At 42.7% G+C, this 25,495-nt stretch overlaps 1 long non-coding RNA gene across 2 annotated transcripts; it reads left to right on the top strand.

Annotated features, from left to right (window-relative positions):
- The first annotated feature begins 222 nt into the window (after positions 1–222).
- LOC105482290 (uncharacterized) lies at positions 223–24,662 on the top strand. Of its 2 annotated transcripts, XR_987533.3 has the most exons (5): positions 223–3,409; positions 10,887–11,095; positions 12,067–18,225; positions 23,446–23,559; positions 23,690–24,662. It is a non-coding gene; the product is annotated as an uncharacterized lncRNA (long non-coding RNA). The 2 variants fall into 2 exon arrangements; XR_011607026.1 differs by having other exon boundaries at positions 10,887–18,225.
- Positions 24,663–25,495: the final 833 nt, after the last annotated feature.

Consider the following 25,495-nt stretch of genomic DNA (forward strand, 5'->3'; position numbering starts at 1 on the left):
CCTGGCTAACACAGTGAAACCCCGTCTCTACTAAAAAATACAAAAAACTAGCCGGGCGAGGTGGCGGGCGCCTGTAGTCCCAGCTACTCGGGAGGCTGAGGCAGGAGAATGGCGTAGACCCAGGAGGCGGAGCTTGCAGTGAGCTGAGATCCGGCCACTGCACTCCAGCCTGGGCGACAGAGCGAGACTCCGTCTCCAAAAAAAAAAAAAAAAAAAAAAAAATGGTTGCCCTTCTTGGCAGGATTCCACTGCATGCCAAGTACACATATATTTTTATCACAGTCCAGGGGAGCGCTTGAAGGCAGGAGAATTATAGGTAGATTGAATAAGTTCGTATGCTTGGATAGCTTAAGATGATACGGTGTTCTGGGATCAGCATGAATCTTCAGTTCTCCCTTTGGATTTCACATATAATGGTAGAGGAATTGTTTAGTGTTTTTCAGAGTAGAGTTCATGGGCCTGAGGAATTCTCAGACATATTTTCGGGGATCTATGGATTTTCTACGCAATTTTATGTTTGGATTTTGGTTGGTTAAAAATATCAATATAGATACATTCTAAGTCATGTGGATAACAGGTTCCTAACAACCACTGACAGTTTTAGTCTCCTGCTTGGATTCATGTTTGCATGTGGTGGCACCAAGCGACACCACTTTCACAGTTAGGAGACAATGAAAAAGAAACTGGGTGCGGAGGTTTGTAATGCTTTTCTGTTGGTTGAAATCATACTCTTGTAGGTTTTCCAATACAATTTAAACCTTTTCTTTTTAAAATATGGGCAGGTTTATAAGGATTTTTTTTTTTTTTCTTTTAGGTAGAGTCTTACTCTATCGCCCAAACTGGAGTGTAGTGGTGTGATCTCGGCTCACTGCAACCTTCGCCTCCCTGGTTCAAGCAATTCTCTTGCCTCAGCCTCCTGAGTAGCTGGGATTACAGGCACATGCCACCGTGCCTGGCCAATTTCTGAATTTTTAGTAGAGATGGGGTTTCACCATGTTGGTGAGGCTGGTCTCAAACTCCTGATCTCGTGATCTGCTCACCTTGGCCTCCCAAAGTGCTGAGATTACAGGCGTGAGCCACTGTGCCTGACCAGGAATTTAAAAATGATTCCATAGCAAATAGTTCACACTTCTTAAAATGTTGGTGCTTATAGTATTGTAGTGTCTGTGTGATGATTATTTCATGCAAATTATATTTCAGCTAAATAGCAAGTGTGGTTAGCCAGCATTTCAAGTATCAGAAACTTTACTGTAGCAATGGCTAATAGGCAATAAACTACTAATCTCTACACCAAAAAATGTATTCACTAGTTGGAATAAAGTATGCTAAATAATTTTTTTGTTGGTGAAAGTCATGGTATTCAAGATAAGTGGTGACTAGAAAAATAACATGGGCCTTTTGTTCTTAAATGAACAAATTACAGGATCTTAATCCCTTCTTCAGAGCCTTTGGGCCAAGTAGAAAAAGAATAAAATGCCATGCAGTTATTAATAACCCGGAGAGGTCTGAAACACCGTGGAAGCAAACATATTAAAACTTCAACACAAGACATATAAATATTCGCACTTAATGGATGAATGAAATTATAACAAACCCTCAGTATCAGATTGTTTCTGCCAAATAAGCTGAAAAAATAACTTTGATTTTTAGTGTTGGGTTGCCGGGGGTTTCTTAGTTATTTTGTTTATCTTTACGATTTCAGGTGTGGACTGCAAAAGGATCCATTCAGCTCACACGGTCCTCACATCAGAACACAATTGCACCCAGCACAGAGTGAACTCTCATGCGGGTCCTCTTTGAAGCTCAGAGAGGGGGCCGGGTACAGTGGCTCACGCCTGTAATCCCAGCACTTTGGGAGGCTAAGGTGGGCAGATCACTCGAGGTCAGGAGTTCAACACCAGCCTGGTCAACATGGTAAAACCCTGTCGCTACTATAAATACAAAAATTAGCCAGGCGTGATGGTCTGCGCCTGTAATCCCAGCTACTCAGGAGGCTGAGGCAGGAGAATCACTTGAACCTGGAAGGGAGAGGTTGCAGTGAGCCGAGATCATACCACTGCACTCCAGCCTGGGGGACAGAGTGAGACTGCGTCTGGGGGAAAAAAAAAAAAAAAAAAAAAGGGAAGTAGAGTTTCCCTGAGCATAAAAGATCAGAAATTATGAATTTTTAAATTTACTTGATAAATGTTTATGCATTTGTCAGGATTTGGTCCAAGATTTGCAAATTTGCCTGAGAAACTTACAGCCCCCACCTACCCTACCAATCACTGGAAGCTGCTGACATTTATGAGAAGGAGGAGCCGTCAGTGGAGGATGATCATGGGGGTGGAGGCTCACCACAAACTTGAAGCCTTCAAGACCATTATTCATTAACAGGGGAGGAACACAGGTTCTGTGAGTCACAACTTGCATTTTGTTAAAAAGTAAGGTAAAGACCGTCAATCACTGCGTATCAGGTCAGGCCAGGTTTTGCTAGTGGTTTTTAGAGCTGCTTGGGTTTTAGAATTGTGGATAAGGAGTGGTGGACTTGTACAGGTTCTACCTCTGGTTTGCTATTCAGTGTTCAGAAAGTTACTTCCCAGTGCCTCAGGATTAGTCACCTAGACGTGGAGGAATGGCTTATCTCCAGGATTAAAGCAGTTGCTGCCACACACAGTGCCATGAATTTTGTAAGTATCCTACATATGCGGTTCTTTGAGTGCTCGCTACAGCAATGAAATCTGGCTAACTTCCCAGAGAGGGAATTGATTGGAGGAATAAGGGTGAATGAAAACACCCAAAGGACAAGCTGAACAGTGAAGAAGAGTAAGACCCAGGGGAGTGGGGGATGCAGGGAGAATCAGCTCCTGTATTTTCTGTGTGTGTTACAAAAGTCAAAATTGAGGGCCTGAAGGAGCCGTGTTTGCAAAGCTAGATCAAATTTCAGCCTCTTGCCCGAGGAAGCCAACTCTTTGACTGTAGGAAGAACTGCACAGTTTCCATGCCTCTACCCATAACTCCAGCACCAAGATCATGTCCAGGGAGGACCAACTCATTTGTGGTACCTTCTGTTCTCGGTAAATAATGCATTATAAACTCATGGGGAAAGGAGCCATCCAGAGAAAAATATGTATCATTTATGTAACATACCGTTTTAAGGTCTAGTTTCTTGTCTTGGTCCTGCTGCCTATTATGTGTGACCTTAAGCAAATCACTCCAAGTCTCTCTTATTTATTTATTTATTTATTTATTTAGAGATGGAGTCTTGCTCTGTCACCCAGGCTGGAGTGGACTGGCACGGTCTCGGCTCACTGCAACCTCCGCCTGCCGTGTTCAAGCAGTTCTCCTGCCTCAGCCTCACCAGTAGCTAGGACTACAGGCGCCTGCCACCACGCCCGTCTAATTTGCAAGCCTCTCATTTTTAAAGCAGGTAATAATGGTGCTTTCATTCTATTAATAGGGTTGCAATAAGATTCAATGCGACGCTGGACATAAAGCACTTGGAACTAAGTAAAGGTCCCCACAACACTCTTGGTACTTCCTGTGCACTCAGGCCGACATCAATAGCAATCTGTTTCTTGGCAGATTTCAAACCAAACATTTACTAAATGGTGACTCTTCAAGTCATTCTGCTCTATCGTTAGCTACCCTTTAGACGGAATGAAGTTCACAAGGTAAATATAACAACCAAGAGAATGAGTAACTCCACAAAGAAGCACGCCCACAAGTAGGTGGTCCACAAGTACTGTTTAAAGTCCAGAAAGAGGCTTACAGAGGGCACAGGCTCACTTTCCTTCCTGCGGTCATTCAGTCCATACCACCCGCAGAGGCTGGGGCAGGCTCACCAGCGTGGGGCACCCTGGGGCTTAGAAATAGATTTCAGATAGGTTTTAAGATGATGCTGATCGAATTCTTCCTTTTGAATATTATTTAGTTGATCTCAAACTAAAATAATCTGGAAAGAAGACATATTTAATACCTACTCTTCTATATTAAAAAAAAAAAAAAAAACAGACCGGGCGGTGGCTCACACCTGTAATCCCAGCACTTTGGGAGGCCAAGGTGGGCAGATCACCTGAGGTTGGGAGTTCGAGACCAGCCTGACCAACACAGAGAAACCCCATTTCTACTAAAACTACAAAACTAGCCGGGCCTGGTGGCACATGCCTATAATCCCAGCTACTCGGGAGGCTGAGGCAGGAGCATTGCTTGAACCCAGGAGGCAGACGTTGAGGTGAGCCAAGACTGCACCATTGCACTACTGCCTGGGCAACAAGAGCAAAACTCTGTCAAAAAAAAAAAAAAAAAAAAAAAAGATACCATAAGACTAAAAAGAAAGGGAAAGGGCATGTTCTGAAAACATGCAAACTATGTCAGAGAGCAGTGGCATATTTGAGCTGATAAGAATTATCGATAAGGAAATTCACTCCAGCAGTTTCTCAGTGGACACCCTGCAGCCTGGCCTCATTGCTCAAGACAATACAAGTCAGGAATTGTACAGTATCAACTTGGTAAGTTTGAGGGATAAAGGAGTTTGGAAGAAGAGAGGAAGAACATGTGGCCACAAAATACTACTGAATTCTTAACGTATAGCAATTCCTTCCCTTTTCCATTGTCCCTGTTGCCTGCCAGGCCTCAAAGGATGGACAGAGAAGCCTGGATTTGTTTTTTCTCATTGCCTGCCTTTGTCTGAACAGCTCTCCCGGCGGTAGAATGGGAGTGAATGCTGGATTTCTCTCCCTGGAGGGGTGGAGGGGAAGTGACAGTAGGGAATATGCCTCCTGGGCCAGGTCTGTGAATTAAAAACATGGAATGAGGCCGTGCAGTGGCTCACACCTGTAATCCCAACACTGTGAGAAGCTGAGGCAGGCAGATTGCTTGAGTCCAGGAGTTGGAGACCAGCCAGAGTGACATGGTAAAACCTTGTCTCCACAAAAAATAAAAATAAAAAAGAAAGAAAGAAAAATTAGCCAAGTGTGGTGGCGTGTGCTTGTGATCCCAACTGTTTTGGAGGCTGAGGCGGGAGGACTGCTTGAGCTTGGGAGGTTAGAGGCTGCAGTGAGCCGAGATTGCACCACTGCACTCCAGCCTGGGTGACAGAGCCAGACGGTATCTGCAAATAAAACAAAACAAAACAAGACAAAAACATGGTGTGGAGATCCAAGGTGGAAGCAGGCTGAAAAAAATATGCCTGGTAGGGATACAATGAAGGAATGCTGGCGACCTCACCCTGGTGTTTCCTCACCAGTGGTGAGGGCTGTGGTTTTCATCATGGGAGAAGCCCTTAGTGAGGGGTAACTGCGGAGTCTGAGCATCAACCCCCACCCAACAAGCATGGGCCCCTCTTCTACTACGGGGTCTACTTTCTCTAGAATCAGCAATCAGAGGTAATCCTCAACCTCACCCGCCAACTTGTGCCAGATGATAAGACATCAGCTGACACAGACCTTTTCTGAACAAAGTAGAACTGAGGAATCTCAAAGCATCCAGCAGGCATCAACTGTCACACTCTGGCCCTGGTGGTGACAGAGCAGGGAGACCTAAGAGATGGTGGGGTCCAGGATTCCACTCACATCCACAGGAGTGTGGTAGATGCTGCCAGCGAAGAGGGTGAGGGAGGTGGACAGGAGCCCTGATGCTCCTTTTCAATTACCTTTTGTGAGAGCCCATCAGAAGAGTTGGGCTGCCTCATTGCAGAGACGCTTACGTAGGGGAGAGGAGGGTGCCAGAGCTGGATTATCACCCACCCCTCCCTTGGGGTGTGGGTAGCTGAGCTGGGAGCAGGGAAATCTGGAGAGCTGAAGGAGGCAGGGGTTTTGATTTAGGAAGAGCCCACCCACACAAGAAGGAGGTTGGGGCCCGGAGAGCAGGGACTGTTTGTGTGTCTGTTGATTTGTTCTAAAGGGAGCCCAGATAGGGACAATCCTAGACAAAGATATTGATTGCACTCAAAAAATATTATAAATCAGAAATCTGGAAGTATGGCCTGCTTTTAGTGAAACATGTTCCAGACTGCCAGGACTCTCTCATAAAAGGTAATCTAAAATTGTCAAGAACATTTCCTTTTCCTGCAGTTATTCTGTAAATTATGTCACCTCTTACTCTCAATAAATGCCCTTTGATCTGATCTGTGTTAATGTCCTGTTCTGCTGAGTTTTATTCTCCATAATTCATGTGTACAGGGTCTTGCTTCATTTTGGCTCAAATATCCAGGGAAAAGAGTCCAGTTCTCTCTGTTTTCTCAGTAGAACTGACCAGAGCCTATGAAATCACGCATTTAAATACATTCTAATTTTGATATTTATTATAACAATGTGAGACTTTGGTTATAATAATGAAAGGAGAACCAGTTGATTTCATTGAGTAACTCAATCAAATAATTCCTGACGTGGAAGAGGGGAGTTTATTAGGATCCTGAGCTAGCATGGAGCATGGCCATTTAGAGCATGAGAAAAATGCTTACATTCCCCCAGTCAGCTTGATAGACAGACCATCTTTTTACTTTTAACAATACACCAAAAATCCTTTCCTGCTTTAGAAAGATCTTCCTTAATAACTTTGAGAAGGAAGATAATATGATCTACAATTTAAGCTTTAACGAGTGAAAACACAAACAGGTTTCTTCAATGAATTGATAATTAAGCCCATGAAATAATTTCAATGAGCAAGCAGATCTTATAACTATAATTAAGTGTCTTGGTAATTTATTTTTCTGATGTATCTAGGATTTTATTCTTCCCCTGTGACTGATGAATGATTATAAATTGACTGATCATTGTGATAGCTTCTTCTAATATGAACAATCTAAATATCATGTTTTGCACCATGTGTTTAAAAGTAACAATATATTCAAACTTAAAATTCTCCATAAATGACCTGACCAAAAATTTAGTTAGAAATCAAGAAAGAAGAATCGCCATGTGTTATGCCTATTTCCTACTAAAAACAATTTTTAGATATTGCTGGGGACCAAAGTTTATTTTATTTTTTTCTATTTTGAGATGGAGTCTCACTCTGTTGCCCAGGCTGGAGTGCAGTGGCACAATCTCAGCTCACTACAACCTCTGCCTCCTGGGTTCAGGTCATTCTCCTGCCTCAGCCTCCCTAGTAGCTGGGATAACAAGCGCCAACCACCACTCCAGTTAGCTTTTGTATTTTTAATAGAGACAGGGTTTCACCATGTTGGCCAGGCTGGTCTCAAACTCCTGACCTCAGGTGATCCACCCACCTCAGTCTCTCAAAGTGTTGAGATTACAGGTATGAACCTCTGCACCTGGCCTCAAAGTTTTGAATCAAACGTTTTAGCTGGTTTCCCTGTGATCATAGACTCCATGTGTATCACACAACACGGAACTTAGCCCTGGAAGCTTACTGACTTGTAGGGACATACTCTAATGGAGAATTCTCCAGCACCAGGGTCTCAGGCATCTTGCAGCCACCCAGTCTTGTGGAAGAGATAAGCCATTTCAAGCAGATACGTCTCTATCCAGGCTTGGAATGCATCCAAAGGAAACACGAAAAACTCTGACATCAGAACACACCTGTTGACTTTGGAGCATCGGTATCAATCACAGCCAAGCCCAGGGCAGCTGTGCTGGGGCCAGCCCGCTGTGTGGGGCAGAAGGAATGTCAGCTATGAACAAAGTCAGGAGGAAACAGAGATAGAGGCTTCCACATTCTTCTGCCTCTCTGTCTACATACCATTAATAGGGTTGACTTTTTTTTAACTTGGCCCCAAAAACAATTCTAGGATGGCATCTTCAGTTCTCCATTCACTTAAAAAAAAATCTGATTTTTAGATATTTTAAATATCTAAAATATCTTTATCTTCCTTTTTGTTATCTTTTGTTTTTTCATTTTACTGAGTTCTATTTTTAGAATAAAATTTTGTTTTCCATCTTACAAAATGGGCATATGACTTAAATAGACATTTCTCCAAAGAAGATACATAAACGGCCAAAAAGCACATGAAAATATGCTTAACATCATTAGTTACTAGGGAAATACAAACCAAAATGACAATGAGATGCCAGTTCACATTCACTAGGATTGCTGTATCAAAACAACACAAGATATTAATAGCAAGTGTTGATGAGTTTGTCAAAAAAAATTGGAACTCTCATAAATTACTGGTAGGAATGTAAAATGTTGCCACCATGTTGGAAAACAGTCTGGTAATTCCACAAAAAGTTAAACATAGAGTTGCCATATAATCCAGCTTTCAAATTCTAGGTATATACCCAAGAGAATAGGAAATACATGTCTACACAAAAGCTTTTATACCAGTGTTCTGGTGAAAAAGAACACTTTTACACCACTATTGGTGTAAGCACTATTCACAATAGCCCAAAGGCAGAAACAAACCAAGTGTTCCTCAGCTAATGAATGAGTAAATAAATTGTGGTATATTTATATAATTGAATCATATTCAGTCATAAAACATTGTGAAATACTGGTATATGCTACAACATGAGTAAATCTTGAAAACACGCTGAGTGAAAGAAGCCAGAAACAACCACCCAATATCATATGGTTATCTTTACATGAAATGCCCAGAGTAGGCAAATCTATGAAGATAGAAAGTAGATTAGTCGTTGCCCAAGGCTGGGGGATGGAGCAATGAGGAGTAACTGCTAATGGGTTTGGGTTTTGTTTTGTTTTTTTGAGACGGAGTTTTGCTCTTGTTGCCCAGGCTGGAGTGCAATGGCGTGATCTCGGCTCACAGCAACCTCCTCCTCCTGGGTTCAAGCGATTCTCCTCCCTCAGCCTCCCTAGTAGCTGGGATACAGGCATGTGCCACCATGCCCAGCTAATTGTTTGTATTTTTTAGTAGAGATGGGATTTCTCCGTATTGGTCAGGCTGGTCTCAAATTCCCGACCTCAGGTGACCCACCCACCTCGGCTTCCCAAAGTGCTGGGATTACATGCATGAGCCACTGCACCTGGCTGGTTTGGGTCTTTTTTTGAAAAGTGATGAAATTTTATGGAATTAGATAATGGTGATGGTTAGAAAACCTTGTGAATACACTAAAAACTACTGAATTGTCTATTTTAAAATGGTGAATATTATGGCACGTGGATCATACCTCTTATTTTATTTATTTATTTATTTATTTTTAGAGACATGGTCTCACTATGTTGCTGAGGCTGGAGTGCAGTGGCTATTCACGGGTGTGATCCTACTATTGTTCAGCATAGGAGTTTTGTTTGTTTGCTTTGGTTTTTGGGTTTTTTTCTTTTGAAACAGAGTTTCACTCTTGTTGCCCAGGCTGGAGTGCAATGGCACAATCTTGGCTCACTGCAACCTCCATCTCCCGGGTTCAAGCTGTTCTGCCTCAGTCTCCCGAGTAGCTGGGATTACAGGTGCCTGCCACCACGCCCAGCTAATTTTTATGTTTTTAGTAGAGACGGAGTTTCACCATGTTGACCAGGCTGCAACACAGGAGTTTTGACCTGCTCCATTTCTGACCTGGACTAGTTCACCCCTCTTAGGCAATTTGGTGATTCCCTGCTCCCAGGAGGTCACCACATTGATGCCAAACTTAGTGTGGACACCCGATCAGCACAATGCACTACAGCCCAGCACTCCTGGACTCAAGTGATCCTCCTGCTTCAGCCTCCAAAGTAGCTGGGACTACAGGTACATACACGCCACCATGCCTGGCCATATCTCAATTTTAAATTAAAAAAACAAAACAAAACAAAACAGATCTAAAGTTCCCTGACTCCAAAACTCTTCCTCCTTGTGTGTTTCCCTATCTGAAGAAACCTTGTGAGGCATTTGGACCTCTTCCTTCTCTGTAGTCCTCATTTCCCTGATATTTGATCTTTAGGTCTTTTGAGTATCTTGAATCTATCCCTTGCTCTTCATCCCCATTCAAACTACCGTGGTTCATAATGCCATCATCTCTTGCCTAAATCACTGCAACTACTCTCCAGGCTTCCAAACTTTTCCTTGTGCCAGCCCATTCTCTATGATTTAGCCAAGGAAGTGATCTTTTAAAATATGGTTAGTTGCTTCTCTGTACCCTTAGGGATTGGTTCCAGGACCCCCATGGATACCAAAATCCACAAATGCTCAAGTCACTGATATAAAGTGGTGCACTATTTCCATAAAACCTATGCACACTCTCCTGTATACTTTAAATCATCTCTAGATTACTTATAATACCTAATACTATGTCAATACTATGGAAGTAGTGGTTAACCTATATTGTTTTTTATTTGCTTAATTTTTTATTGTATTGTTATTTTTATTGGGTTTTTTTTTCCTAATTTTTTGAGCCCTGGTTGGTTGAATCCACAGATGCAGAGGGCCAAGTATATACAAATCTATTTTAAATGAAACCAAGATAATAATTTCTCTTTTGTCTCTTTTTGAGGGTTAATTTTCTTATTTCATACATGTGAGTGAATACATATGATTTTGGAGGTACAACAATGAGAAAACAATACTAGCCTTAAGGAGGCTATAGTCTAGAGAAAGTCCCCCCAGATAAAGAGGTGATTAGGATGCAATGTGATAAGTGCTATGAGAAGGTAATGATCAAGGAGTCTGGTGGGGGTCAGAAAAGGCATCTCAGAGGTGGTGAAGTCTTAGCAGATTTTTGAAGGATGAATAGGAGATATTCAAACAAAGAAAAGAAAGGGAAATCCCAGAAAAGGAGGTAACTTGAGCCATAGTTGGGAGGTAAGAGGTAAGACTCTCTCCAAAAGATAGGGAGAGTCCTGGTCACCAAGGGTCTTGTATCTGGAGGAGTCACGTCTCTTTTGTTGGCAAGTTAAAAAATACAAATCTAAACAGAAACTGAAGACTAGGGGTGCAACGGTTTGAGCAAGCTGGATCCGAGTGCTTGGCCATGTCAGAAGTCGGTGCTCAGTCTCTGCTGTCGGCCCATCTCTTGCAGGCCGAGTCACCCATGTTCAGATGGCCACCAGCAGCTCCAGGCTCAGATTCTGCCAATTTGCAAACCCAGCAGAAGGAGCTCTTGCTGACCGGTAGTTCCCAAGACTGATTTTCCGTGAGGCTGGTGGAGACGAATGGCCAAGCCTGAATCAGTCACTGCACCCGAGGGATGATCCCTCTTTCTGCCCTGGAGCTGGCTTATCAGAGGAGGTAGAGAGGAATGGGCGGGGATCAAAGCGAAAGGAGGGAGGATGTGGAAAGGGGAGTTGCCCTTGTGAAAATCAGGCACTGTGACCAGAGGTAGGAGGAGTGGATGACGGACAGGGTAAAATAGCAGTAGCCCATGAAACCACACTAAGGCTGCTGAGCTCCTTCCAGCAAGCAGTGGAGCTACCAATGTATGTGCAAGAGATAGTTCTTAGGATGAAGGGTAGTTGCAGTGGGGACAAGGACACTGATTTGGAAGCTGTTATATTAATTCAGGTGACATCATTGCTGAAATGAAGGGAGTGCCAGGGCAAATAAAGAGCACTTGATAAATTTGAATGATAAGAAGCTAGCAGGACTTAGGTAACGGATTAAAGGTGGAAGCTATGTTGTGTGTGGGGGGTTTCTGGGGAGATGGGGGAGCTAAGTGTGACTCCAGGTCTAGGGCTCAGGCAATCAAGTGAATAATGACTGTTGACTAGGGACACCAGAGCAGGAGCAGCTCTAGGGAGGGGAAGAGAATCCAGTGATTTTAACACTACCTGTTTGATGTCTGAATGCAGCTAATAGCAGGTAGCTGGAGCTCCCAGTCAGAAGCTCGGGAAAGGACCCCAGGGTGTGCCCTTGTTGCTGGGCACATATGCATTTTGAATGGGACCCCGCTAAGCCAGGAGATAGGATGGCGAAGGAGACCTATTTCCCACTCTCAAGAGCTCGTAAGTCACGTGGGATGAAGGCTGTGTACACAAGTGACAGGCAGCGACATCGCTAGCGTGTGGGTACAGAATGAGAGACTCTGCCCTGCCCTGCTCTAGCGCTCCCTCGGGGCCGGGAGAGGCTTTTCTCATGATGAAGCCTGGTGGTAGAGTCTTGCAGGGTGAGCGACAAGCACACAGCTTTAGGAGGTTCAGAGAGTGAGAATACATCCACTTGCTAAATCAAAACCTTATCAAGAAACCTTTGTCTTCCCTAAGAAAGTGGCCAATCTGTAAAAATAACCACAGCCAGCAGCGGGGCTCTCTCATAAGGAGGTGGAGATTGGACCAGCCATGAAAGAAGGTGGATTTGCCAGGCAGTGGACCGCAGCTGGGACACAGGTCGCAGCTGGGACATCTTTGGCTTCAGGAATGCCGTGTCCTTGTAAGTCATGTCCTTATCGGTTCTGCTTAACGAGCCAGAAAACGCTCTGCTGTCTCACTGTAAGTATAGGTCCCCGAGCATCACTGCATGGAAGGGTTCATCTGACCAAAGACCCTGAAGAACAAGTCACCACTGAAGCTAGTCAAGCCCACCCTGCTTCTTCCCTTCAGATTTTCACCTGAACATTCAGGAAAAGAAGGGCGCGGTGGCTTGTGCCTGTAACCCCAACACTTTGGGAGGCCAAGGCAGAAGGACTGCTGCACAACAAAGCAAGACTGTGTCTCCACAAAAAAATTAAAAATTAGCTGGGCCTGGAGACACATGCCTGTAGCCCTAGCTACTCGGGAGGCTGAAGTGGAGGATTGCTTGAATCCAGGAGGTCGAGGCTGAAGTCATCTGAGATCACACCACTCCACTCCAGCCTGCATGACAGAGCAAGACTCTCTCTCTCTCTCTTTTTTTTTTTTTTTGAAAAGGAGTTTCACTCTTGTTGCCCAGGCTGGAGTGCAATGGCATGATCTCGGTTCACTGCAACCTCCACCTTCCTGGTTCAAGTGATTCTCCTGCCTCAGCCTCCCTAGTAGCTGGGATTACAGGCGTGCACCACCACTCCCGGCTAATTTTATATTTTTAGTAGAGACGGGGTTCCACCATGTTGGCCAGGCTGGTCTCGAACTCCTGACTTCACGTGATCCATCTGCCTTGGCCTCCTAAAGAGTTAGGATTACCGGCATGAGACACCGCGGTTGGCCAACTCTGTATCTTAAATTTAAAAAATAAAATAAAAAAAGTAAAGAAAAAAGATTCTGGAATAGACCATCAAAGCAAATGCAAAAGCTGGCCCCCGGTTGGCAGTAGACAAGGCACTGGGCCTGCATCAGGACTCTGCATGGCGCACCCTGGAAGGAGAGGTTTGGGAGAGGGAATTAGAAAAGGGGGAAGCACTATAAAAGCCACAACCCTGGAAGCTTAATTTCACCCCAGGGCTTCATAGCAATCTTGTTTTGTTTGTGATCTCCAAAAAGCGGTCAGCCTAGGATTTATGAGATACTCCCTCACACAACCTGAGAAGAAATTGAGAAACAACTTTTACCTCAGAACTGAAAACTGTCTGGAAAACCAGAGAAGTGCCTAATGTCAATGTAAGGAAACAAAAACAGGAGGCGACGTGTGCTGGGCAGATGGGACGTGGCTTTCTGTGTTTCCACACGTAATTACAACAGCATTAAGGAAATGTGAGAAAGACATTAGCGTGGCACAGATGCCTGCTCGTCTCCACTTTTAAATGTCTCTGAGTTGAATTAAACCACAGTGGTAATGTAGAGTTTTTTGAAGTATGCATAAATGATATTTTAGTTTTGCTAATTATGAATTTAAATATGTGATTACTTTTTGATATGCCATTTCTAAATTACCTCTAAAATTAAGAACAAAATAATAAATACATGTAATTCAGACATTTCAGAAATGAGCTCCACCATTACTTACAGTGTAATTATACAAACTAATGCCTTGTAATAATTAGTCACCATTTGTCAATATTTATTTGAATAGCCGACATCAGTATACGGGATGTGCATTGACTGCTAAGCCGAGGATGCTAGAAAAATAAGGAAAGGCTGCGCTTCCTTTCCTCGGCGCGATCTGTCCACCTGCTATCTGTGGGGAACTTGGCTCCTGAGCCAGTCGCTCTGTTCTATGTATAGCTTTGTTGATTTACATGGTTCTCCAAAAGGCACACACCCAGGGTTTTGTTTCAAGTGAATAATATTAACAGACAAACTGTCTAATAAACCTGAAATGTTCTCCCAGGGGATGAAGAGAAAGGGAAGATCCTTGGTTAATTTCAGTGTTTTCCTTCTTGACCTTGGGTCCTTCTGTCAAAATGGACTTGAAGGTTGGAATCGTCCTCTTGGGTTCAGCAGGGGATGTGTGGAATGTTGACGGGAATGAGATACTCCTACCCCCAGGCTCTTAGGGAGCAGACATGTCTTCCTTTCAAGACAGTCTGTGTGGGGTAGATGAGCTGGCTTGGGACAGCCCTAAAACAAATCATAGCTCCATTCCTATATGGGTCTCTTAGGGTCACACTGAATTACATAGTTTAGCAGCACCCAAGTGACCTGGCTGGGATCTTAAATGTGGATAGCTTAGTAGAACCACATTAGAGAGAGAAAGAAGTGCTGAAAAGACCACGTCTTTGCAGATGAATGACTATATAAGACATCTTCAAGTACTGCAAAGTTATGTTGGACTCCTCTGAATAAAAAGAAGATCTTTCCGTAATAGCTAACACCTGTGTGCTCACTGTGTACCAGGACTCCTTGTAAATCCTCAAGCTCATGTAGCCATCACAGAAACAGCTGAGGCTAGAGAGACCAAGGAGCTGCCCTGGGCCACACAGTCATTAGCAGACAATGCAGCTAGAGGAGGGAGCCAGGCACTGTGAGGCCGGGTCCCTGTGTTTAACTGCTAAGCTACATGGCTTCAATGTTAAGCCATCCAGCTCCAAGTTCATCTCCCCTCTTTCCTCTCTTTTATCTCCATTTATCATTTGTCAACAAATACAAAAGATTCTCGAGTGGTCCGTTCTGTCTGTTCTAACATGGGTAGCCAACACCAATTCTCTTAAACCGGATTGGCTCATGAATCTGAAATGTGTTTCGGACTTTAGGGGATGTTTTCAGTGGCATGGGAAGAGGTGGTGTGATGTGCCCCGATGGGGAGGGTTTGAGCTGGGAAACCCGAGTTCCACTCTTTGGCCCTCCTCCTGGTGAGCAGGGTTGATAATGGGTGACTCCCTGCCTCTGACTGGTCCTCGATTTCAGGATGCATCCAAGAGGAGCTGGCCCAATCTCTCCACTCCCTTCAGGCTTGAACACTCCATGATTCTGCAGTGCAAGGTTTGAGAGATTTGAACAAAGTGTTAAAGAAAAAAAAAAAAAAAGCAGGTGGCAGTTAAGGAAGAATATTAACCTAAACACTACATTTCACAGAACAGTTAGGTTTCTGTTCTATTTCTTGCCCCCAAATCCATATCCCCTCTGACGGGCAATCACAAGGCAGAACTTATGAAACCTTATTTGAGAGATAGAACTGGTGAAACTGCTTGTGTCTAACTGCTTAGTAAAGAGTTTGGTATTTGAAGAAGACTGAGATGAAAGATGGAGACTAATAATTCTGACTCGAGAATATATATATAAAGGAGATTTTCTTAGAGGCCTTGATAATAGATGGGAGAGTGCTTTGAACATGAAGGTTATAGCCGGGCATGGTGGTTCATGGCTATAATCCCAGAAATTCGGGAGGTTCAGGTGGGTGGATCACTTGAGGTCAGGAGTTGGAGACCAGCCTGACCAACATGGTGAATCCCCATCTCTACTAAAAATACAAAAATTAGCCGGGCGTAGTGGTGCACACCTGTAATCTCAGCTACTCGGGAGGCTGAGGGACAAGAATTGACTGAAACCAGGAGGTGGAGGTTGCAGTGTGCCAAGACTGTGCCACTGCACTCCAGCCTAGCCAACAGAGTGAGACTCTGTCTCACACAAAATAAATAAATAAATAAATGAAAATGAAGGTTATTATAATTTCTATCTTTGCAAAATTTAGTTTCTTTAATACTCTGCTGACTTTAAAATAATTAGATGTGGTGTTGCCTTTCAGTACCAGGCAAACATTACCAGGGGATTAAATAAGAAAGCATATTTTACTTTTAAAGTGTTACCACATAACACTCTTATGAAATTTTGGATAATTTCATTCAACATGTAGTTTATTCCTAAACAAACAAAAGTTCCAATTCTGGAGAAATTTTTGGGAAAAAATGGGAGATTTGTAAATTCAATCCTTATGTTTTGCTGCAATTTTAAAATTAGGATTAAATTTATAGCTCTGTCACTCTTTAACTGAAGCAATTGCCAGCTATAGCCTAGATCTCTTATATGGTTTTGAGTAAGAGTTATTTCTGACTTTTGATATTGAAGAATATTAAGATTTGGCATAGAATTTATTAAAATCCTGTATAACTATACAAGATAGAAGAAATTAAATGCAACAATTGGGGTCAATAAACATCTCATCAATGTGTTAAACTAAACTCATAATCATTGGAGTTATTTCATCAAATGATTGAAGCATTGGCTAGCTTTATTCCTAAGATGGCACCTCTGTCCAGAAAAGACAGTTTCCTATTCTAATGCTGGAGCTCTGACCTTTTGACCCTGGAATGCCTCAGAGAGAGAAATTACATGGACATGAGCGTCTCAGGGTGAACACACACTTTAGAGACAATATCAAGAAGCCTGCCTGAGATTGAGCTCAGAAAAGAATTGTGAAGCTGCATCCTGTCAGGGTTTCCTCTCATTCCTGTATTTCTTTTTCCCTGTAGCCCCTTATTGGCAGCAAATGGACTATTCTTTAGTACTGTTTCTGTGCATTCTTTCCCACAATCTTTTTTCCTTTTCTTGTTCTGTCTCCCTCATCTCCTTTGGTACCTTTCTTTCCAAGTAACCCACCTGGTTTTCGTTTTTTCTCCCCAAATGCCTTCATTCCAGTATCTCTTATTTTCTCTAAATCTTGGCCCACATTGCTAATCCATGGGAGGAAGCCAACGATGAGACTACAGGGAACGATCTTGATCCCTCTGTGAGGGAAAATTCATTCCATCTACATCCCCAAATTATTTATTTTGAACCCATTTTTTTCATGATGAAGCAATTTAATATCTCTATCTTGATTTAACAATGAAGAGAAATTAATCTCTGCAGCTGCTTCAAAGAGAAAGTGAAGGATCCCTGTTCCAACCTCCCCATTAGTTCTGACTAATCCATTTGCACACCTATCAGTGGGCTTGGACAGTGTGTGGGGCACAGAGGAGACACAGCCTTGTGGGGAAATAGAGATGTAAATGTATCTACAGTACAGGGAGATATGATAAGGCCTGATTCTAACTGATTTGGGAATTTGCTAGATAAACCAAGCAAATGCCCTGGGGGCTGAGAGAGAGGGAAGCTCTCAAAGAGGAGATGACCTCTAAGAGGGGACACACAGATCAGAGGGTATGGACACCTCAGACCGAGAAAACCACCTGAGCACAGGCACGGTCCCATCATAAAGCACGGCTAGGTAACAGGGTAGAAACTAGGAATGGCAAGACACTCTATGGGAAACTCCATAGGATCAAATAATGAAGGACTCCTGTGCCTTTGCCTGCTTAAGGAGCATGAATTTCATCCTGCAGGTGAGGAGGAAGCATGGAAGAATGTTGACTGCCAGAAGTGACAATGCCACATACATGCTGGAAAGATCGCCCTGACGAGGGGTGGGGAAAAAGTGTGCAGGAGGCTGATCAATAGGACAGTTGCGATCATTCAAGGAATAGATGGTGTCAGCAAGAGTAACAGGAGGAAAAACGGAAGTAGATACAAGATATAACTAGAATTGGGTTTGGAGATTTACTACATGGCAGGGGCAGGGGGCAAGGAGGAGGAGGAGTAAAAAACAGCTTTACAAAAATTGTAAGCTATTGCTTTGGATTTTCTTTTTTGTTATTTCCAAATAAATGAATAATAATATTATTGACCTAAACAGCATGCAAGTAAATGTGAGTTTAGGAAGAAAAACCTCATGAGTTTCAGCTGGACATGCTCTTTTTGAGATACTTCTTTGGCAGGAATGCACATTTGAAATAAGGATATGAAGCCCAGGAAAGAAATGCGGATTTGGAAATCATTGGTATATTGGAAGCAACTGAAGCCAAAGGTTTGAATGAGACACCCCGAGGAAAATACATAGATCAGTAAGAGAAGAAAATCTAGGCTGGAACCCTAAGAAATAACCAACATATAAGGGCAAGGAGAAAGCCAAAGAAGATTGGAGGCTGGGGAGGAAGGAGGAGATGGTGACATTGCTGGTGTCGCAACATCAGGGGAGAAACGTTTTTACGAAGGGTGTAGACAACAATGTAAGAGGCTTCAGGATGTTCAAACAAGGTAAGAAACGAAAATGTGAATTGGACTTTGAAATCTGGAATTTATAGATAATCTTACCACAAAGAGCTTCAGGAAAGCAGCAGCAGCAGAAGAAGCAGTATTAGCAAAGGGCTGAGAAATGTGTGGGAGATGAGGAAGTCCGGATGATGGGGATGTAGACCAGCAGGCCTCAAGCCTCTTGGCCCTGAGAAATCTTTATACCCTAACAATTATGGAGAAACCCAGATGCTTTTGTTTATGTGGGTCACATCTATCAATAGTAAGCATATTAGAAATTAAAATTGAACACTTTTAAGCACTGTTATTTATCCATTTAAAATAACAAATCTATTATAGCCAACACAAATAATATGCGCTTGTGAAAAATAACTATTTTCTAAAACAAAATTAGTATTTTAGATGCTCCATACCCAATTCATAAAGCATATTGCTAACCTACAGGTAATTGTGGACCGACCTTTCTCCTGGTACAAAATTTAAGCAGCCCACTTAGGTATCTTTTTTCTTTTTCTTTTTTTTCTTTTTGAGATAGAGCCTTGCTCTGTTACCCAGGCTAGAGTACAGTGGCACAATATCGGCTCACTGCAACCTCCACCTCCCAGGTTCAAGAGATTCTCCTGCCTCAGTCTCCCAAGTTGCTGAGATTACAGGCATCCACCACCGCACAGGGCTAATTTTTGTATTTTTAGAAGAGACGGATTTTCACCATGTGGCCAGGCTGGTCTCAAACTCCTCACTTCAGGTGATCCATCTGCCTTAGCCTCCCAAAGTGCTGAGATTACAGGTGTGAGCCACTGCGTCTGACTCACCTATCTCAATCCATCTTCATCTCACAGATAAGAAAATATTTTAAATAAGCATTTTTATTCCTTTCATAATATAATATCACAGGTTATACTGCTATAAATGATAGCATATGCCATGTGGATGAGTAAAGACTACTAACAAATGTGTCACCACGTGATAGAATTTAGGAAACTCGTGTAAATGCCCTTTCCCCTAATCTTATCAGCAAGATACCAGCTTGCATCTTCTGACTACAATATTAATAGTAAGATAAAAAATAAAATACGTGGCTGGGCACAGTGGCTCAGGCCTGTAATCCCAGCACTTTGGGAGGCCGAGGCGGGCAGATCATGAGGTCAGGAGATCGAGACCATCCTGGCTAACACGGTGAAACCCCGTCTCTCCTGAAAAATACAAAAAGTTAGCCGGGCATGGTGAAGGGCGCCTGTAGTCCCAGCTACTCGGGAGGCTGAGGCAGGAGAATGGCGTGAACCTGGGAGGCGGAGCTTGCAGTGAGTCGAGATCGAGCCACTGGACTCCAGCCTGGGCGACAGAGCGAGACTCCGTCTCAAAAAATAAAAAATTAAAATAAAAATAAGATAAAATATGTTCAATTTCACAAATTGATAAATAAAAATTGATAAATAAAAAACTAAATAAAAAATATGTTCAATTTCTAATATCACTGCATATGCTGCATCTTATCCTAGAAACATCAGCCACATTCTTGAACTTTCCAGGTAGAATTAGAAGGATGCTTAAGTATGATATTTGAAATTCTGTCTCTGCACATAAGATACCTGAGGCCCAAGAGCGATAAAAATGCTTATTGGGCTATTTAGGGACCTAGCTGCAACTAGAATTTAAGGCTACAAACTATTTCCAGTGCTTTTTTTTTTTTTTTTTTTTTTTGAGATGGAGTCTCACTCTTGCTCGGAGTGTAGTGGCATGATCTTGGCTCACTGCAACTTCTGCCTCCGGGGTTCAAGCGATTCTCCTGCCTCAACCTCCCGAGTAGCTGGGATTACAGGCATCTGCCACCACGGCCATCTAATTTTTTGTATTTTTAGTAGAGATGGGGTTTCTCCATGTTGGGCAGGCTGGTCTCGAACTCCTGACCTCAGGTGATCCACCCGCCTCGGCCTCTCAAAGCGCTGGGATTATAGGCATGAACTACCGCGCCTGGCCTCCAGTGCTTTTTAATGAAAAAATATTATAGTGCTTCTTCTTGAATTCATTACGGAGTGTCTTACTGCCCTTCTTCTCAAGGTTGCCTTTCTTTTTTTCCCTGAAAATAGGAGACGAGATGTCAGACAGTCCTCAGCTCTCCCTCCCCTCCTCCACCCAGAGCACACTCAGTACAAGGTGCTCCAGGAATGTGGCAACACCCAACACATCCTGTGGCCCTCTCTGAGACTCAGCATTTCCCATTCAACAGCAAAATCCAGAAGTAATTTATATTTGAGTTTAAAAGACTAGATGGGGCAGTGGCTCATGCTTGCAATCCTAGCACTTTGGAAGGCCGAGGTGGGCAGATCACTTGAGCCCAGGAGTTCCAGACCAGCCTGTGCAATATAACAAGACCCTGTCTCTACAAAAATACAAAAAAAAGCCAGGCGTGGTGGTGAACGCCTGTAGTCCCAGCTACTCAGGAGGCTGAGGTGGGAGGATCACTTGAACCTGGGAGGTCGAGGATGCAGTGAGTGATGACTGTGCCACTGCACTCTAGCCCGGGCAACAGAATGAAACCCTGTCTCAAAAAAAAAAAAAAAAAAAAAAAAAAAGATCAGCATCCACCTACTAGAATGGATGGCTAAAAGTAAACAGACTGATAGTGCCAAATGTTGGCAAGGATGTGGAGAAACTGCAATCCTCATACATGCCTGGTGAAAATGCAAAGTGGTACAGCCACTTTGGGAAACAGTTGACAGTTTCTTTGAAAGTTAAACTCACACATACTTGTACAATGCAGAAACTCAGCCCAGAAGAAACGAGAAACATACATCCACCCAGGCATGTACATAAATGTTCATTGCAGCTTCAGTCGTAATAGCCCAAAACACACCAAATATCCATCTACCAGCATCAGTAAATAAAATGTGTATATCCATCCCATGAAATATTACTCAGCAATGGCTGAGCACAGTGACTCATGCCTGTAATCCCAGCACTTTGGGAGGCCAAGGAGAGAGGATCACTTGAGGTCAAGAGTTTGAGACGAGCCTCCTGGTGAAACCCCATCTCTACTAAAAATACAAATATTAGGCTGGGCATGATGGCTTATGCCTGTAATCCCAGCACTTTGGGAGGCCAAAGCAGGTGGATCACCTGAGATCAGAAGTTCGAGACCAGCCTGGCCAACGTAATGAAACCCCGTCTCTACTAAAAATACAAAAATTAGCCAGGCATGGTGTTGGGCACCTATAATTCCAGCTACATGGGAGGCTGAGGCAGGAGAATCACTTGAACCCGGGAGGCAGAGGTTGCAGTGAGCCAAGATAGTGCCACTGCACTCCAGCCTGGGTGACAAGAGCAAAACTCTGTCTCAAAAAAACAAAAACAAAACCAAAAACAAATATTACATGGCAATAAAATCAAAGAACTATTAATCTGTGCAACAGCATGGATGCATCTCATAAACATTAAGCTAAGTGAAGAAGCCAGACATAAAATATTGCATATTGTATAACATTTGTATGAACTAAAAAAAAAGGAAAAGAGGAAGTACAGAGACAGAAAGCAGCTAAATGTGTATAGGGTAGGAGCAAGAATTGACTGCAAATGGGCACCAGGGAACATTTTGGGGTGATGAAATGTTCTAGGTCTGAATTGTAGTGCTATTTGGGCAACCGTATACATTTGCAAAAAATCATTGAATCGTATATTTAAAATGGATGGATTGTATGGTGTGTAAATCATAACTCAATAAATTTGCTTTTAAAAAAGAGGAGGAAAAGAATAATGAAATCCTATGTCATCATTTTTTTCCACAGAGAAAGATAGCTGATCTCTCTTCTCCCAAAGGCCCACTCTTAACTCCAAGGAGAATAGCCCCAACTTTGTGTTTATATTCACACATGTGAGTGGGGAATGAGAGTCAACAACTAATTTTTCTGAAATTATTTTATAAATATTTATAATTTTGTCCTTTAGTCATCCCACAAATATATATTAAATATTCTGTGCTTACTTTCTTCTAAAACTATTTTATAATCCTCACACCACACAGTTCACCCATTTAGAGTATACAGTTTTGTGGTCTCCAGTCTATTCACAGAGTTGCATACACATTACCACAATCTGCTTTAGAATATTTTTATTAACCCCAAAGAAACCCTGATGTCACACCAGTTTTCCCAACTCTCCCAGCCCTAGGCAACCACTAATCAGCTTTGTCTCTATAGATTTGCTTATTCTAGACATTTCATGTAAATATACAATATGTGGTCCTTTCTGACTGGCTTCTTTCCCTTACCATAATTCTCTCAAAGTTTCCTCCATGCTTCAGTGTGTATCAGTATTTTATTTCTCTTTATTGCAAATATTCAACTGTATGTTTACCATGTTTTATTTATTTATTCATCAGTTGGTGACCATTTGGGTTGTTTCCATTTTGTCTGTTACAGTGCTGCTATGAGCACTTTTTTTTTTTTTTTTTTTGAGATGGAGTCTCGCTCTGTCGCCCAGGCTGGAGTGCAGTGGCCGGATCTCAGCTCACTGCAGGCTCCGCCTCCCGGGTTCACGCCATTCTCCTGCCTCAGCCTCCTGAGTAGGTGGGACTACAGGCGCCCGCCACCTCGCCCGGCTAGTTGTTTTTTTTTTTTTTTTTTTGCTGGGATTACAGGCTTGAGCCACCGCGCCCGGCCTGCTATGAGCACTTATGTGCAAGTTTATGTGGATATGTGTTTTTACTATTCTTGAAAATATGCCTAGGAGTGGAACTACTAGATCTTGTGGCAACTGTATGTTTAACCATTTGAGGAACTTCCAGACTGTTTTCTAAAAGGACTGCATGGGCAGAGCATGGTGACTGATGCCTGAAATCTCAGCACTTTGGGAGGATAAGGTGGGAGGATTGCTTGAGCCCAAGAGTTCAAGACCAGCCTGGGCAGCATAGTGAGACCTCGTCTCTATAAAAAATAAAAATCTGCCTGGCATGGTGGTGTTGCCTGTAGTCCCAGCTACTTGGAAGGCTGAGGCGGGACGATTGCTTGAGCTCAGGAGTTCAAGGCTAGAGTGAGCTATGATGATTGCACCACTGCACTCCACCCTGAGTGACAGAGTTAGACTCTGTCTCTAAAATAATTAAGTAGCTAACTAACTAACTAAATAAATAAATAAAATGGCTGCACCATTTTACATTCCCACCAGTATGGTATGAAGTTTCCAATTTCTCCATATCCTGTTAACATTTATCTGTCTTCTTGATCACAGCCATCCTGGTGCGTGTGAAGAGGTATCTCATGACAGTATTGATGTTCATTTCCTGATGACTAATAACAGCGATTTTTCATGTACTTATAGGCCACCTGTATATCTTCTTTGGAGGTATGTCTATTCAGATCCTTAGTCTTTTTATATTGGACAATTTGCTTTTTATTATACTTTAATATATCCTTTATTGTAGTAAAATATACATAACATAAAATTTACTATTCTAATCATCTTTAATCTACAGTTCTGTGGCATTACTTACATTCCTGAAGATGTGCAACCACCACCAGCATCCATCTCCGGAATTTTTGCATCTTCTCAAGCTGAAACTCTGTACCCATTAAACAATAATTCTTTTTTTTTTTTTTTTTTTTTTTTGAGACGGAGTCTCACTCTGTAGCCCAGGCTGGAGTGCAGTGGCCGGATCTCAGCTCACTGCAAGCTCCGCCTCCCGGGTTCACGCCATTCTCCTGCCTCAGCCTCCCGAGTAGCTGGGACTACAGGCGCTGCCACCTCGCCCGGCTATTTTTTTTTGTATTTCTTAGTAGAGACGGGGTTTCACCATGTTAGCCAGGATGGTCTCGATCTCCTGACCTCGTGATCCGCCCATCTCGGCCTCCCAAAGTGCTGGGATTACAGGCTTGAGCCACCGCGCCCGGCCTCCACAATAATTCTTTATTATTTTCTCTACTGAGCCCTGGGCAACCACCTTTCTGTTTTGTCTCTATGAATGTGACTGCTTTCACATAAGCGGAATTGTACAGTATTTGCCCTTTCATGACTGAATTATTTCACGTCTTCAAGGTTCATCCATGTTGTAGAATGTGCCAGACTTTCATTTCTTTTTAAGGCTGAATAACATTCCATTATATGTATATACCCCATTTTCATTTTGTTTATTGATTCACCCATCAATGGGCAGACACTTGGGTTTCTTCCACTGTTTGACTGTTGTGGATAATGCAGCCATGGATTTATAGATATTTGTCTGGATCCCTGCTTTTACTTCTTTTAGGTATATTCTCAGAAGTGGAATTGCTGGATCATATGGTAATTCTGTTTATTTTTTCAATAATTATCACACTATTTTATACATTGGCTGTATCATTTTACATTTCTACCAGCAATGCGCAAATGTTCCAATTTCTCCATATCCTCACCTATACTGGTTATTTTCTTCCTTTTTTGTTTTTTATTTTTGAGACGGTTTCACTCTTGTTGCCCAGGCTGGAGTACAATGGCACAATCTCGGCTCACCACAACCTCTACCTCCTGGATTCAAGTGATTCTCCTGCCTCAGCCTCCAGAGTAGCTGGGATTACAGGTGCGTGCCACCACACCTGGCTAATTTTGTATTTTTAGTAGAGACGGGGTTTCTCCATGTTGGTCAGGCCGGTCTCGAACTCCCGGTCTCAGAAGATCGGTCCACCTCGGCCTCCCAAAGTGCTGGGATTACAGGTATGAGCCACTGCGCCCACCTTTATTTAGTGTTTTTTATTTTGTTTTGTTTTTATAATAGCCATCCTAATGGATGTGAGTTGGTATCTCATTTTTGTTTTGATTTGCATTTCCCTAATTACTAGTGATGTTAAGCATCTTTTCATGTGTGTATTAGTCACTTGTATATTTTCTTCAGAGAAATGTCTATTCTAGTCTTTTGCCCATTTTTTAATTGTGTTGTTTGTGGATTTTGTTTTTTATTGAGTTGCGTTTTTAAAAATTTAATTGCAATATTTCTTTATATATTCTAGATACAAATACATTATATATGATTATATACTATATATATAGAGCCCAAATTTCTTCCCATTCTGTGAATTGCCTCACATACTTATTAATTAATAATAATTCTTAATTATTGGGCTGGGCACGGTGGCTCGTGCCTGTAATCCCAGCACTTTGGGAGGCTGAGGCAGGTGGATCACCTGAGGTCAGGAGTTCAAGACCAGCCTGACCAACATGGAGAAACCCTATCTCTACTAAAGAAGGAGAAATCCCATCTCATACAAAATTAGCCGGGCGTGGTGGCATGCACCTGTAATCTCAGCTA

The sequence above is a fragment of the Macaca nemestrina genome, chromosome 8 (genome assembly GCF_043159975.1).
Source record: "Macaca nemestrina isolate mMacNem1 chromosome 8, mMacNem.hap1, whole genome shotgun sequence".
Lineage (NCBI taxonomy): Eukaryota > Metazoa > Chordata > Mammalia > Primates > Cercopithecidae > Macaca > Macaca nemestrina.